General features: G+C 36.5%; 2 protein-coding genes across 4 annotated transcripts in view; one reads left to right on the plus strand and one right to left on the minus strand.

The window, feature by feature from the left end:
* RALYL (RALY RNA binding protein-like) overlaps window positions 1-17,845 on the minus strand; it is a 1,110,405-nt gene that overhangs the window by 480,654 nt on the left and 611,906 nt on the right. The window lies entirely within an intron of this gene.
* LOC102812749 overlaps window positions 1-17,845 on the plus strand; it is a 170,016-nt gene that overhangs the window by 107,560 nt on the left and 44,611 nt on the right. The gene's annotated exons all lie outside the window — the stretch shown is intronic.

Consider the following 17,845-nt stretch of genomic DNA (forward strand, 5'->3'; position numbering starts at 1 on the left):
CTTTCCATCAGTCTTTTAAGCAAGATCAAAGCTAATGAAGACAACTTTATGGAATGAATTGTAACTGGGGAGGAATCTTGGATTTATCAATAGAATTCATAGAGCAAAGCCCAATCAAAACAGTGGCTTCCAAGGGGATCTACTGGGCCAGTTACATTCATAGCAGAGAGATCAGCTCAAAGGTTTTGACAATTGTTTTTTGTCGTTCCTAAGGCAATTTTTTTTGCAAAGGACACAGAGCAATCATTGGAGGTTATTATGAGGAAGTTTTAAGAAAATTGAAAGCTACATTGGTGAGAAAAAGACCAGAATAGTTGTGCTGAGGCATTTTTTCCCATCAATGTACCTGTTCATTCTTTGAATTCTCAAAGATGCAAAGCAACGACTGTCCTACAAGAATTTCTTTAGGATAACTTATCCCATCTACCCTACACCCCTGATCTTGTCCCTTCAGGCTATCCCCCACCTCCAGTCCCAAAACTCAAAAAACATTGAGAAGGAACACAATTTGAATCCCTTGAGGATGATTAAGCTGCCATTTTGATGTGGTATAAACTGAAGAAAACAAATTTCTTCAGGGAAAGGTTAGAGAGATGGAAACACTGTCTTCAGAAGTGTTTATACCTAGATAGAGGCTATGTCCAGAAGCATAGCTTCACATTCTAATGTTTTTGTTTAATAAAGGTCTTATGATTCTGCAGCATCACTTCTTAATTTGCCTTCATATTTCCTACAGATTATTCTGCTTGTTATTTAGAGTTTGCATATTTAAGTAAGTGCATTGCCATTTTCCTTATTTATGGGGAAGTTTAACCTCTAGTTTCTTATACCAAAGAGATAGCTTAACGTCCATACTATAACTTGTGAATTATATACAGCACCAGTAGAGACCTATCTCTCTTTCTCTTTAAAAGCAGCCATGCTCTAAAAACTCAAGGTTAATAAAATGTGTGACTGGGAGATCAATTTTCTAAATGGAAGAGGTTCATTCAAGCTGAAAGCACAACTTGATAGACTTCTCTAGTTTAAATATTTCACTTAATGAAATAAATCAGTTATTTTTCTTGAACATTTGGATTTAGAATCAATTTGGAATCATTTAAGCTAAAAAAAACAAAAAGAAGAACACAACAACTCAGGACTAACTGATACCATGAAAAGTCTGGCCCCTGCTCTCAGTCAGAGGCACAGTTAGCCAAAGGTACATCTGGATCTTACTGAAGAAATGTTTGTGGCAGATTTGGAAAATAATGATTCGTGCTCTAATATTAATATTTATTTCTTATGAAAATGACAGATTCATTGTTGTTTGCTCATTTTTAAGGCAAAGTAGAAAAATGCTTAAGCTACTTGCTCTCTGATATTATTAATAACAGAATAAATATTCTCAATATTGAAATTGTTTGCAGTTTAATTATGTTCATTTCTATTTGCATATGGATTCCAGTACAATGGTACTGTCCATAAAATAAATCCTTCAACAGTTTCCACTTAGGACAAAAAAAAAACAACAAAGCAAAACAAAACCAGCAAGATCTTGTTTTTCTTATGATGCATAATTTAATAACTTAGAAGTTGTTTTTAGTGCATCATGAAATGCTAGACAACATGATTATACTGCACAAAATACCTTATTTTATCTAATTTATTATAGATTGCATGGTGACTCTTTCGTCCCTGACAGAAAGTTAAATTATTAAATGATAATTAATATTTCAGAATAGTTCATGCTTTTGGGGTATTAAAGTTGATTTATAAATGCTACTGAAAGTGGCATGAGAAATTAGAAGGCAGATATGTGAAGTGAATGAGAAATGGGGAAGAGCTGCAGCAGTAAAGGGAGCTAGGCGAAAAATAAGGGGTCCCCAAAGACAGATAAAATGGTGGGAGTTAATGTGGAAAGAGCTAGAAGAGGCATTAAAATTGGTATACATACTACCATGAATGAGTCAGTGAGGAAAGGAATTGTGGCCATGAGCCACAGTCACATGGAAAAGGAATTTAATCCAGAAGATGGGAAGTCTGAGGAAGAACGGTAGGGTGACTATAGAAGGCTTAAGTAGCTATGAAGGAAGGTGTTTTATTTTGCAAAGGAGACATTATACCCGAAACCAAGCAAAGATATACACTGTTCCTCTATAAGGTAAGGAGTGAAAAAGCTATTCTAATATCTACTGTAAATGAATCAAATTAGAGACAAAAAAATGCAATCAATGAAATTATAATTGGTCTGTGTACAGAGGTTTATACTGGATATGTAGAGCCACACATTCCCAACATAGCTAAAACTTCCTTTCTGCTCTGTGAGAAGGGACATGGCTACACATTAATTAATATACTAAACTTCCATATTTTGTTTCTGATGATCCCCTAGTAGAGCATAAATGCACAAAGCATGTGCCCCTTACCAGCCAACTGATAAGGTGCTGCAGACTCTTATGAACGCTCTGCCCAAACAGTAATTGGTACCTTAGTGTTAGCCAGATTTTCATTTTTAGGACACTGAATTGGAGATTGGAAATGGCTGGAGAAAGTTTCTCAGTTGAGAGAGCAGAAGCCACAAAGCCTGAAGTGGAACATAGACACATGAAACAATTGAAAACTTTAGTCACAGAAACTGAGTTAACAGAAGTTAGGAAGGAGCACAATTCGTGTGCCACAGAAATGCAGAAGAGAGTCTGAATTTAATGGTCAATAAAACAACAACCGTAATAGCAGAAAGAATGGGTTTGGCCCCTGACCTCATATCACATACTTAAATTAAATAAAAGTGGACCTAAATGTATGAACTGAAGTTATAAAAACTCTTGGAAGAAAACATATGCACAGATCTCTGTGATTTTAGGCAACATTTTCTTAAATATAAACCTAAAGCATAAGCAACTAAAGGCAATACAAATAAACTGAACTTCATTAAAATTAAAATATTTAAGAGATACTATCACTGAGGAATCCCGGTGTGACACTGTAGAACAACCACTTGCCCACAAGGGCGGTCTGAACTACAAGGTTGGCAGTTCAAATTCACCAGCCACTCCTCAGGAATTCTATACAAGTTTGCTATAAGTTGGAACGGACTTAATGGTACTTAAAAACAACAACAGCATCACTAAAGTGGGAGTGCTGGTAGTGTAGTGGATTTTGAGTTGGACTGTTAATTGTAAGGTTAGTAGCTCAAATCTATCAGTCACTCCGTGGAAGAAAGATGAGGCTTTGTACTCGCATAAAGATTTACAGCTTCAGAAACTCTATACAGGGTTGGAACCCACTCGATGGCACACAACAAACACCACCATTATCACCAAAGCAGAGTCCTGGTGTGGTGCTGTAGGATAAGCACTGGATTGCTAATTGCAAGACCGGCAGTTCAAACTGACCAGTTGCTCCTCAGAAATCCTATACAGAGTCACTATGAGTCAACCAACTCTACAGCACTTAACAATACAACAACAATATCACTAAAGTGAAAGTCAATCCACAAAATAAGAGAAAATATTTGTAAATCACATATTTGAGATGGGACTTACATCTAGAACATACAACACTTTTACAATTCCATAATAAAAACACAAATAATGCAATTTAAATGTGGGCAAGGAATCTGAGCAGATTTTTTTCCAAAGAAGAAATACAAATGTCCAGTAAACATTCAAATATGTCCAACATTATTAGCCATCAGGGAGAAGCCAATAAATGTCACAGTGGGTTACCACTCCAACTCACGAGGCTGAGTATAGTGAAAAAAGTCAGATAATTACAAGTGTTGGCAAAGATATGGAGTAAACCCTCATATACTGCCAGTAGTAAGGTAAAATGGTGCAGACACTTTTGGCAGTCATCTTGCAACTCCTAAAATGCGAAACCTAGAATTGCCATCTGGCACAGCAATTCCACTCCTAATTATGTAGCCACAACAAAAGAAAACCTATGTGCACATAAAAAAAAAAAATGTGCCTATGTATATTCAGTGCAGCATTATTAAGAGTAGATAAAATGTGGAAACCACCCAACTGCCCACTAACTAGTGAATCTGTTATGTACCAACGAGTTGGTTCCAATTCATAAAGTATGAGTTTCTAAGGAGCGGTTCAAATCAACTTTGAGGTCGAATGCTTATCCTAAGGTGCCACACCAGGACTAAAATGTGATATTTCCTTAATCCATAGCATATTATTTGTCAATAAAAAGAAATGAAATCGTGTTATATGCTACAACATGGTGGTGGTGATTATGTGCCGTAGATTCGGAACCGACTCACAGAGACTCTGTACAGGGTTTCCGAAGCTGTAAATTTTTACGGGAGCAGAAAGCCTCATCTTTCTCCCACGGAACAGCTGGTAGTTTTGAACTGCTGACCTTGAGGTTCGCAGCCTGATTCGTAACTACTACGCTCTGGTAGTTAGGCATTGTTGTTGTTATGTGCCGTGGAGTCAGTTCCGACTCATAGTGACTCTATACAGGGTTTCCGAGGCTGTAAATCTTTAAGGGAGCAGAAAGCGTCATCTTTCTCCCGTGGAACAGCTAGTAGTTTCGAACTGCTGACGGTGAGGTTTACAGCCCAATTCGTAACCACTACGCTAGGGACCTTGACAATATTATGGTGGGGGAAGAAGCCAGTCACAAAACGCCATGCATTTTATAATTTCATTTATATGAAACACTGCCAATAGTCAAATGCAGAGACAGAAAGTAGACAGGCCTGTCTGCTTCTAAACGGTCACAGCTGTGAAAATCCTATGGCGCAGAGCCACCCTGCACACGTGGGGTTACCACGAGTCACAAATGACTCAAGAGCAATTAACAACAGCTACAGGTTTCTGGAAAGGCATGCAGTGATACCACAGGGTGAAGGGATTTTCATTTGGATGACGCAAATGTTCAAAAATGGATTGTGGTGAATTATACAATCCTATGAATATACTAATATATTAGTATATATATTACTAATACAATATGCCAAAATCCATTTTAGAACATTTGCATCATCCAAATGAAAAGCCCTTCACCCTTTAGTATCAACCCTATGAATATACTAGAGTCCTGGTGTGGCTCTGTGGGTTAATGCGCCAGACTGCAAAGCTATTTGAACTTCAAGGTCGCGGTTCAAGCTCACCAGCTGCTCCTTGGAAACCCTACACAAGGTCACTATGGGTCGGAATCCATTCGACAGAACTTAACAAACAACAAATGAATATACTAAAAACCATTGAATTGAATGCTCTAAATAGGTGAATTGTACCTTGCCCTAGTAGTGTAGTGTGTTATATACATTTAGCTACTAACTACAGGGTCAGCAGTTCAAATACACCAGCCTCTCTGTGTGAAAGATGAATTTTTCTGCTCCCATATAGATTTAAAGGCCCAGAAGCCCTATCCAGGGTGGCTATGACAGCACCTCACCTACCCATCACCACCAAAGCTGTTACACACACAAAAAGCTGATTTCATTAGCTTTAAATTACTTTTCAGAATCAATAAATTCTAATGATATGTCTTTCCCCAGTTCTATGAAGTCTGACAGCATGGCACAGATCCCTGCTTCTTCAGTTCCACATTTTTTTTCGTACAATAAAAATCTATGAGGTAAAAATTTGTCTCTGTTTTTGAGTCCAGAAAAATGTTATGTAATAAATAGTTTTACAACAAGTTGTAATTTCATAGTCTGCACTGTTTTAATGTGTATCATTATGCAGCTAGACCTTTAGAAAGAATTAAAGCTAAAATCCCCAAAATCTAAGATGGAAAAGCCACTCTTCTCTCAAGTGTTAAAAATGTCTAACCAGCAGAAAATCCTAACATGGCTTATAAGGGGCAGAACTTGGGTCAAGTGGAAATTCTTTTATAAAATAAAATTTCAGAATTTCACCTATTCAGAAAGAATTTACCTATTAATATTAACTGTTAGAACATTTCTAGATTTTTTTCTCAGCAAGTGGAAGTTTCAAAATTTATGAAGAGGTTTCAGTGTTCATACTGTTAACAGCAGCCTTTATTGCAAGCAAAATCAAGTGTCTAGACTTAAAAGTTCATTGATATTTCCACAAAACATATTATTTTTTAAAGTTTATAGAGTCCTGATATGCCACTGTAGGATAAGCACTGGAACTCAAGATCAGTTTGAACAACAAGGTCAATAGTTCAAACACTCCAACCACTCCTCAGAAACCCTGTACAGGGTCGCTATGAGTTGGAACCAACTTGGTGGCATTTAGCAAAGTTAACAACAATACTATGTTATATTTTTGCCTAATATAAAATTTATATAGAAATGTATATAACACAGCAGATAACTGCTTGGCTGCTAACTAAAAGGTTGGAGGTTAGAACCCACTTAGTGGTTCCACAGAAAAGAACTTCAAAGAGAGTTGTTGTTGTTAGGTGTCATTGAGTCTGTTCAAATTGAAACACTGCTTGGTCCCTGTGCCATCCTCACAAATTGTTCTGTTTCAGCCCATTGTTGCAGCCACTGTGCCAATCAATCTTACTTCCTCTTTTTCACTCACCCTCTACTTTACCAAACACTATGTCCTCCTTCAGGGGGCTGGTTCCTCCTGATAGCACACCCAAAATATGTAAGAAGAAGTGTTAGGAACCATTCTTGCTTCTGGCTGTACTTCTTCCAAGACAGACTTGTTTAGTCTTTTGGTAGTCCACAGTACTTCCAAAATTCTTTACCAATACTGTAATTCAAATGCATATATTCTTCTTCAGTCTTCCTTATTCATTGTTTAGCTTTCACAAGTATTGAGGCAATTGAATACACCTTGACTTGGGTCAGGCTCACTTACTTTTTAACACTTCAAAAAGTTCTTTTGCAGTCCAATGCAATATGACATTTGATTTCTTGACTGCTGATTTTATTAGTGTTGATTGTAGATTCAAGTAAATTGAAATCCTTGACAATTTCCACCTTTTCTCCATTTATTATGAGGTTATATTGGTCCAGTTGTGCAAAGTTTTGTTTTTTTAACATTGAGGTACAATCCATACTGAGACTGTAGTCTTTTAGCTTAATCAGTAAGTGATTCAAGTCCTCTTAGCTTTCAGCAAACAAGGATGTGCTATCTCATATCACAGACTGTTTATCAGTCTTCTTCCTAGGAAACCATATGGTACATATTCGGATACATGGGGTCTCCATGAATGGAAAATTGGCTTTACATCACACAGCAACACATAATAGTCAAAAGACCCTGAAACACTAGTTAGTACAGTTAAAGCCATGGATTTCAAAGACTTAAGAGTTTGTTTTTTGATTTTTATGTGCTGAAATTACTAATCTTGACTCAAATGTAGACTGATACCTACCGAAAGGTGACATCTATGGCACATAAACTACATGCACTATTACCTCACTTTCTTTCATGGGATTCCCTACATCACCTATGGAACCTTGAATTTTATAGGAACATAGTTTTTTTAAACTATGGCATTAAAGAAAATAGTAGGGAAATTTTTTTGTTTGGTTTTAAATCATATTAATTGTGATTCATGTCAATATTTTGAAAATCACAGAGTAAAAAATAAATCTTTATTATATCTTTGTCATTCTCTGTCCTTAGTATAAAAATAACCTAAGACACAAAGAAACCTTTTTATTTATTTAAAGTGGTAAGGATAAGTATTTTTAGAAGCTGATATATTTTTGCTATCTCACAGTGGTAACAATTAATGACTACCAAAAAGTTCTCAGTATTTCTTTTCCTTAGAAATAACATAGGTAATTAATGTAACACAGAGGAAGGTTAACAGAAGAGTGGATTCCCTGGAAACAACATTTTGTAGGTCATGTTTTTTATACAATTCCATTTGTTTAGTAAAATTTGAGCTGGCTGAAAGTGAGTTATGCATGACCCTGTGGTTCATCTATCTTTGTGCACCAAGTAAAATATGTTCATTGTAAGGGACCCAAGGAAGACAACTTCATTACGGGATCCTGGTTATTTGTTGAACTAATTCATAGTTCAGCAGAAGAGGCACAGATGCAGATAAAAAAACTATATAATACAATTTGATGACTAAAGGCATCTACAAACTTATGTAAGCACAGAAAGGATATTTAAACTAATTATGTTTGGCAGATAACAAGAGAGTCTCAGGGAAAGGCATTGATAAGTGTTTTGAAAGAGGACAGTACATTTCTTCTGTCATAAAAGTTGAAAAGGCGATAAATACATTTCTGTGGGAAGATGGCACAGAACCATGCCATGTTTTGTTGCTGAGTCAGAAATGACTACATAGCAACTAGAAACAACACTGAGCTAGAACATACCCGTGGTATTATGAAAGTCGTCAAGAAGAAGAAGAAATCCCTGATGCTGTTCCAATGAATTCCATAGGCTCCAACTAAGAAGACAACATACCTACTGTCTGAGTCAATTCTGAAACATAGTGACCCTATAGGACTGGGGAGAATTGCTCCATAGGGTTTCCGAGGCTGTAAGCTTTATGAGAGCAGACTGTCTCTTCCATCTCCAACAGAGCCGCTGTTGGGTTCAAAGCATGAATCTTTCCACTAGTAGTCCAACACTTAATGCACTACACTCATGAATTGTCAGCTTTTCTATGAGCAAATGTATTTAAGATTTAGAGAACTATTCTTGCATTTAAGATTTAAGATTGCTGTTGTTCCCTTTAGGTGCCATCGAGTTGGTACTCACTTATTGTGACCTTATGCACAACAGAAGGAAACATTGCCCAGCCCTGTGCCAATCTCAGAATCTTTGCTGTGCTTCAGGCCACTGCTACTCCCCCTGTGACAGTCCATCTTGTTGAGGGCCTTCCATTTTGTTTTTTTTTTACTTACCTTCCACTTTACCAAGCATGATGTCCTTCTCCAGGAAATGTCCCGCCTGATAATATGCCTGAAACATGAGAGATAAAGTCTTGCTATCCTCACTTCTAAGGTGCATTCTGATTGTACTTCTTACAGCAAAGATTTGTTTGCTTTTCTGGTAATACATTTGTGGTGCTGTTGGATAATGCACTGGACCCCAAGGTCAGTTTGAACCACAAGGTCGGAGGTTCAAATTCATCAGCCATTCCTTGAAAACCCTACAGAGAGTCGTTATGAGTCAGAACCAACTCAACAGCACTTAACAGCAACAACGGCAAAATGGTACTTTTTAATATTCTCCTCCAAAACCATGAATCGATTCATCTAGGGTTTTCCTTATTCATTGTCCAACTTTCATATGCATATGAAACTTCTGAAAATACCATGGCTTGAGTCAGGCACACGTTTGTCCTCAAACTGACATCTTTGAAAACTCTAAAGGAGGACTTGTGAAGCAGCTTTGCCTAATGCAATACATTGTTTAATACTTTGACTGCTGCTTCCATAAGTATTGATGGTTGATCTGAGCAAAATGAAGTTTTTGACAACTGCAATCTTTTCTCCATTTATCTTGATGTTATTTATTGGTCCAGTGGTGAAGATTTTTGTTTTCTTTACATTGAGCTCTAAATAATTTAGATCAATAAAGAAAAAGTAAGTATGTAACTTGATTCTGTTTCCACAGACATGTTGACCCATGGGGATTCATGTATTGTAATATTATATCAATGACTAAGACATAGTTCTTGTCTTCAAGTTATTTATAAGCTAGAGAAGAAGAGAGAGAAATTATAAATAAACTAATTCAAGTTCCATATTTTTTGTGGCAATAGAATATGCATTTAATTATTCTTATTTGAAATCAAAGAATAAGACCCAGACACATACGTTTTTAAAAATTACTCCAAGTAGATGAAGTGCAAAAGAAATCACATATTGTAATTACTCTGGAGTGTACTGTTGAAGCTCTAATATAGTTTGGATTTCACCCCTGCTCTACATTTATCCAAGAAAGCATGTTTCAGTGGTTCTCAAACACCTTGTAGGCTAAAATGATGTACATTACATGAGAAAATATTCATAGTGATTGGGCAGTATCCTCTGGCTTTTGTGCCAATCAGATATAACAGTGATGAAGGATGAACTGACTAATTTAATTTAAAAACTCATATCTGTTCTTTTTATGATTATTCAGACATTTCAATGAATTTCTAAGTTTTATTCTTTGTCTTCAGAATTCTAGTCTGCTCAGTTTAATCATAATTTATTGAATAGTTACTTGGCTTCAGGTACTATTGTAGTATAATATATCCTATTATAATCATCTGATTTGGGTAAGCATTAATTAGCTTTGAATACTAATTTAAATAGTATTCACAGGTCCACATGTACTTAATTAAGCACTTCACAAATAGCATTTCAAGACAATAGATTCAGGACAATTAGCATTTAGTGACTATAACAAAAATTCCATGAAGTTTGAAGTTTTAAATATAAAGAAATTTAAACCATACAGCTTGAATATCTTAAGTAGAGACATTATTTATCACTTTGCAATCCATGCCTATGTGCCAAGAGGTTAAAAACAAAAAAAAGCAAGAAAGCAAGAGAGGGAAAGCCTGAGTTATTCCATAACACTGTTATTTTTTAAATTAATCAGCTATTTCTAAGACTTTTGAAGCAAAAAAGGATTATGTTCATGTGTGTTTTAATGATAATATATACTATTATCTTTCTACACCTTTTAAATAAATTGTTGGTCTCTGATGCTTGAAAACCAACCAACCTATGGGAATGTATGGGATGTTTATAGAGGATCTGGCTTTTGGAAATTGTATTTTGTAGATTCCTTTTTCTCTAAGTTTCTCACTCTGGATAGGGTCACTAGTCCCTCCAAAATATACTTGCTAGTTGCTCACATGTGTGGTATAGTGATACCAGCAAAGTATAAAGAGAACAAAGAAGAGAGATGAACAAAGGTACAGATTTATCAACTGGACAAAAAGAAGTGAACCATTGTAAAGATAGAATCAGAGGGGTCCTAACAATAAATGAAGGCATAAATATCACTATGACAATCGACAGTAGCTGCTGGTACTGTTGTTGTTAAGTGCCAGCAAATCACTTCTGACTCACAGTGACTCTGTATAGGGTTTCCAAGGAGGGACTGATGAGTGCTTACTGTGCCACACCAGGACTCTCTGTTGATGCTAGGTAAACATTATTTATCTGAAATCATTCCTCATCTTGAGATCACTTCTGAAGCACGGGATCTGTACATTTCTTTTGAATTTCCATGGTCTCTCTTTTTCTTCATAATTATCAAACAATGTTCAGCCAAAGTTTGGCTCAAATGCTTTCTTTCTTAGTTTACACTGTAAAAGCATTTCATAAGTGATATTTTAAAGGGACACTTTGCTATTGGTTTCTGCATGCCTTGTGAATGAGGCAATCACTGACATTTGTTAGGGAGGGAAAATTAGAAATCGTATACTGTAATCATTCCTTCCAGATTTGATGGTAGAACTGTGTTTTATATCATCAACTTTTCTCATGTATTTATATAGCCTTTGCTTGAAAGTATCCCAGGGCACACTGGAGTGGCTATTCACCACCTCAGCACTCATCTCATTATTTCATAGCTCTTACTTCTTGAATTAAAAACAAAACTGTCTGAAAATAAATTCCATAGCTTCACTTACTTACAGTCTAATCCCCATTCCACATTAGAGTCCTTCAAATGGTATACAATCTTCTTCATATCAGCTGTGCTCTCATTCAGCCATTCATTCCACAGCACAATCACCTTGTGCTATATTTGAACAAATTATTACTTAAACCCAAACACACAAGTCTTTATTTTATCTAGCAAATTTTGACCTTGATCTCCAGCTGTTGAAACAATTTTGAATCTTGGTTCTCTTTATGACTATAGAAAAGTTCTAGCATAATATTATGATCACAAGATAGCCTATAAAAAATACTGAATGCATTTTGAAAATGAATTTTGAATAAATGATTATGCATAAGCTTTATGGGAGTTTAACAAGGACTGAAAAAAAAAAATAAAACTATGCACAAACCGTCTTATCACCATTGCATAGATTTCATCTTTTGATAATATTTCCATTTGCTATTTTTAGGAGGATAATATAATATTTAACTGACCTTTCTTTAAAGAAATGAATTAGGAAGATTTCTCTTCCAAAATGTATAGAGAGGGATAAAAAAGAGGAATTAAGTCACACAAGGTAAAGTTATTCAATAATAATGTATGGTCACTGGAGCTAAAGAGCTTTCATATGCCCTTTGCATTTCTCTAAGTAATTAGGGTCTCTCATTAGCACACAATCAATTTATCATGTTCGATGCGCAGATAATATAATGATTGATGCTTTTGCCATCAGCTACATGATATAAAAATATTACATATGACTTTTTAATAATTTTACAAAACATTGTGTCTGAACTTATTTCATATTCCTCTGTTTCTTTTCCCTTTTAACACTGTTATTTTTCTTCTCCTGAAATATGACACTGTGAGTTAATAATTTAAGTCGCCATTAGCCCTCTGGTTCTGACATTACTGGATAAGATCAGCTATATTCAATTAGTATAATGAGCAAGCTTTTAGCTATGAATTAGTAAACTAATATAATAAGACATTAGCAGTTGAAAAGCATTTTCTTGATACATAATCTGATTTTCTATATCTATGCTTTTTCACAGTAAATTGTAACTTAATACTTTATGTGTAAGTTATGTACTTGTATATGAAATATATGCTACTTTTCAATTTTTGGTAAAATGAACCTCATTTGAAGTTAGCAAATTTGTATTATTGTGATCAATCAATTAATAACATAATTTGGTAATTCAGCATAAAATTAATTACAAGACATTAACCATAATGTCTGCCACTGACTTATTGAGCATACTATATCTAACAGGATACAAGTAGGTGGGAAGAAAGCTTTATTTTTCTTCAATTTGATCTTTTTCTCCTTTTGATATGCTGTTGGGGAGTCTCTTTCAGATCCCTGGAAAGCATCTCCAGGAGACTGTCTACCTTTAAAATAGCTGCGAATGATTAGAACAAATTCTATACTGGGAATAGGAATGGAGGCACAAAACAAATCAGCTCCCTCGCTTCCAGCCCTGAAAAATATAAAATCCACATCTACATTCTGGTTAAATTCTCTTCATGTCCTTTCATTTTACTCTTGAATTGAAGTCCATACAGTAGTTCGGGAACTTTCTGTAGAGAAGGAACTGTGGTTTCTTCTTCAGTTCACCTTCCCCTTTTCCTTGAGCTCCTGGCTTTTCCAGGGTCAGCAGGAAGGGTAGGGGTGTCCAGGAGAGGCACAAGCATATTGTATACGGACATCGCTGCAGTTCTTACTTGGGTAATACTGGTGATCAACATGCCCCCATCCCCATTATGGTACATTTCTAAACACTGACCTTTTCATAGAGCACAATTATAGTGTCTTCAGAATATGTCCAATAACATACCCCAACATACATAAACCAAACCCATTGTTACTGAGTGAATTTTGACTCATACTGACCCTTTAGGGTAGAGTAGGACTGTCCTATGATATTTCCAAGGCTGTAAATCTCTATGGGTACAAATAGCTGCATCTTTCTCCCACTGAGAACCCACTGGTGGATTCAAACAGCTAACCTTTCAGTTAGCAGCCAAGCACTTAACCACTGCACCACCAGGGATCCTTCAACATACTTGGTTGTTATTGTTGTAATTTTCCATGGAGTCGGTTCTGACTCATAGTGACCCTGCACAGGGTTTTCGAGGCTGTAAATCTTTATGGGAGCAGAAAGTGTCATCTTTATCCTGTGGAACAGCTGGTGGTTTCCAACTGCTGACTGTGAGATTAGCTGCCTGATTCATAACCACTACACCACCATAGCTCCTATACATGGTGGTGGTGGTGGTTATGTGCCATGGAGTCAGTTTCAACTCATAGGAATCCTGTATAGGGTTTCCAAGGCTGGAAATCTTTATGGGAGCAGAATGCCTCATCTTTCTCCCACGGAACTTCTGGTAGTTTTGAATGGCTGACTGTGAGATTAACAGCCCGATTCGTAACCAATACGCCACCAGAGCTCCTATACATGGCGGTGGTGGTGCTTATGTGCCATGGAGTTAGTTCCAACTCATAGGAATCCTGCTAGGGTTTCTGAGACTGTAAATCTTTACAAGAGCAGAAAGCCTCATCTTTCTCCTGCAGAATTGTTGGTAGTTTCGAACTGCTGACTTCGAGATTAGTAGCCTGACTCATAACCACTATGCTAACAGAGCTCCTTCAACACACACAGTACTGCACAACCCGCTGAAGCGGCTTAATATACACTCTAGTCATCTCCCAAGTCTCATGACTATCCAGTGACATGATATAAAGCTTCTTGCTATTTTCTCAGGAAGCCCCTATGGGCAAAGCCATCTTGGTAAGTATTTCAACTACTTGGTCCACAACAAACTCATGTATTCAAGATATTCTGGAAGCTCAGAAACAGACCTTTTGACAGTAAAAGTCAATATTTAGCCCAGAAAGATGAGGCACAGGAATCAGGTTCTAGCCTTTATGTTCATTTGCAATACTTAACTTAGTGACTTGGGTCTAGCTCTTCTAAGAATTCTTTGTCTTTCCTTCCCTCAAATGCATATATTGGTCCTACCAACTTTACAGCTCAATATTTCACCAACGAGGAAGATACCCTGACCTTCCATCATGCCTCAATCTTTTCTTAAAAGCTTTACTTTGCTTAAGAATGGGAATAGAAGTTCCCGGTTATGTATTGTTGTGGGGTTATGTCATGTACTTTCTAAGAGGCTGACAACTCTTTATTTCCATGTTGAATTTCTGGTCTTATCTTACCTGGGTTGAAGGAGGATGATAGTGTTAAAACTGCAGGACAGAACTGTTGTCTTAGTATTATCATAAATGTGTCTAGCACTTCTCTTCAGATTATGGACTACTTATGATATGTTATTTTCAATTTTTTAGTTTTACCAAATAGCCTAGAAATCTGGAATGTACCAACAAGCAGTGATTTATGTTTTACAACTTTTTTATATTTGTAAGTAATTGCTTTTTAAATTTTTGTTAATAACTACAGCATAGTATACATACTTTGGAGTCCTGGTGTGGCACTGTGGGTTAATGTCCTGGGCTGCAAAGTTGGTTTGAACTGTAAGGTCAGTGATTCAAGCTCACCAGCCACTCCTTGGAAACCTTATACAGGGTCACTTTGGGTCAGAAATTACTCAAAGGCACATAACAGTGTATATGCTTTATTTTTTTTTCTGATTTATTTACTGGACTGATAAAACAATTTTGATTTTCATGGCTGAACATTTTGATCAAAGATTCTATAGAAGAATTCTCATGGACTCCAGACTTTCTGGAGCAATAAGAGGTTAGATGAAACCCTGAAACTATTACCCTGATAGAATTTTAAAATTTTAAACCAAAAATACCACCTGAAGTCTTCTTAAAACTAAACAACAGTTTAGCTTAAGTAGTAAAAGGTTGTCGATTTGATCATTATGTTGTTTTTAGAACTATCTGCTGGTGGTGGTTGTGTGCTATGGAGTCAGTTCTGATTCATAGAACCCTTCCAGAACTCTCTATATTGTTCAATTGGCATCAAATTGACAATAGCAACTCTAAAGATTAGCTAGGAGCCTCAGGAGAAGTGAGTTTGAATTTAATGGGGAAGTAGAAGTCAGAAAAGGAGTGCGAGAATGGTTGCTAAGTTGAAACAATATAACCAGCATTATTGAGTTGTATATGTAAAAATGGTTGAATTGGTGTATATTTTTCTATGAATATTCTTAAAAACATAAATAAATAAAAACCTTTTAAGTTTCTGTTCAAAAGTTGGAAAATGCTCCATATAGTAACTTTCATGTGATCCCACGCTTTATTTTAGGTGATCAAAGGTTCTAAGCAGTATTATTAGTTTAAAAAACATATTTATTTAATTTCCTTTAATTGATGAAGTCCTGGACACCTAGTGTGGCGCTATAGGGTCAGCATAGGTTGGTCCTTCAAACTCACGAGCTGCTCCTCAGATACACTACAAAGGGTCAATATGAGTCAGAATCCACAGGACAGCACGTAACAACAACAATGGAGTCCTGGTAGTGGAGTGGTTTAGGAACTGGGCTGTAACCGCAAGGTCAGTAGTTAGAATCTATCAGTTGCTCCACAGGAAAAAGAGAAGGCTTTCTGCTCCCATAAAGATTTAAAGTCTTGGAAATCCTATTCAGAGTTGCTATGAGTCAGAACAACTCAGTGGCACAAAGCCACTAACACCACCAATGGAACCCTGGTGTAGTGCTGTAAGATAAGCACTGGACTGCTCCTTGCAAGGTCAGTAGTTCAAACCCACAAGTCACTCCTTGGAAGCCCTAATCGGGTCTTGTGAGTTGGAAAGTATTCCATGGCACTTCAAGGACTAATATTTCCCCAGAATCACTTGACAACATGTTTTTGTTTTGTTTTTTACTTTGTTGTTGTTAAAAAACTGTTGAGTCCATTCTGACTTATAGCGACTGTGTATAGGATTTCTAAGGCTATAAACACTTGCTGGAGAAGAAAATTTGTCTTGAGGAGTGGCTGGTGGGCTCAAACCTCAGACCTGGTGGTTTACAGCCAGCACTTACCATATAAACGACTATTATATTTCTGAGGAGCAGCTGGTGAGCTTGAACTGCCGACCTTTCAGTTCAAATGGCTTTGCAGTCCAGTGCATTAAACCACAGCGCCACACCAGGGTAGGTTAAAATCTAATATCAATTTCCCAAGTCATTCTCATACTATTATATATCAAAGTATCTAACAATCTAAAACGAATTAGAAACGAATACAAAATCTTATCTGATAGTATAAAAAATTACTGAAAATTCTGTATTTTCATTTCACATGCAGAATGATTAAAGAAAAGTACATTCTAATGCATACTTACTTCATGACCCTATGTTATATGAGGAGATAAAATGCAACATCAAGGAAGAACAAATTTGTATTTAACAGGCCTGTATCAGTGCTATTTTTCTTGTCTAACATGAGTACTACTACTATTTCAGCCCATGCTGAAGCTTCAGAATGCTGTGTTTAATGATACGTTCAATAGCAATCAATTTTTCAAGGTTAGACAGCTGAGACACCAATGTTGCTCTTTAACCCAGAGAAAGTGAACCAAAATGAGTCACATAATTTTCTGACAATGATTCAAGGATCACAAAAATATATGGGCCTCTAGCAATCCTTGTGTGGCGCTGTGGGTTAATGCACTGGGCTGCAAAGTCAGTTTGAACTGCAAGGTCGGTGGTTCAAGCTCACCAGACACTCCTTGGAAACCCTATGGGTCAGAACCAACTCAGCAGCACTTAACAACAACAACAATACTTTAGTGTTGCTATGAGTCAGAATCTATTTGAAGGCACCTAAAAACACCAACTACACTATTAAGTCAAAGCAGAAGAAAAAAACATACCTCTCCAATAAGTTCAAAATATTGATAGGTCAAAAGCTATATATTTTTTAAAATGACGATCAATAGGGGATTTGCCAGAGCCTATAGAAACTTCCAGTGCACATATGTTTAAAGAAAGGAAAACATTTCTCAGCATGATTTTCCAGCTCAATGGTAACATATTATCTGTGAGATTTGTTGTTTGTTGTTAAGTGCCGTCGAGTCGGTTCCGACCCATAGTGACCCTGTACAGGGTTAGGCTTTTGAATATTAGTTGCTATTTTTCTCTGGATAAACATCAACAATAATTTAAATAGGTTTCTTACACATCTATTTATAGATCAAATGAAAGTTTTTTTAGTTGTTAGGTGCCATTGAGTTAGTTCCGACTCATACTGACCCTATCATACACAACAGAAGGAACAGTGTCTGGTCCTGTGCCTTCCTCACAATTGTTATGTCTGAGTCCACTGTTGCTGACACTATGTCAATTCACCTTGCTGA

The sequence above is a fragment of the Chrysochloris asiatica genome, unplaced genomic scaffold (genome assembly GCF_000296735.1).
Source record: "Chrysochloris asiatica unplaced genomic scaffold, ChrAsi1.0 scaffold00031, whole genome shotgun sequence".
NCBI lineage: Eukaryota > Metazoa > Chordata > Mammalia > Afrosoricida > Chrysochloridae > Chrysochloris > Chrysochloris asiatica.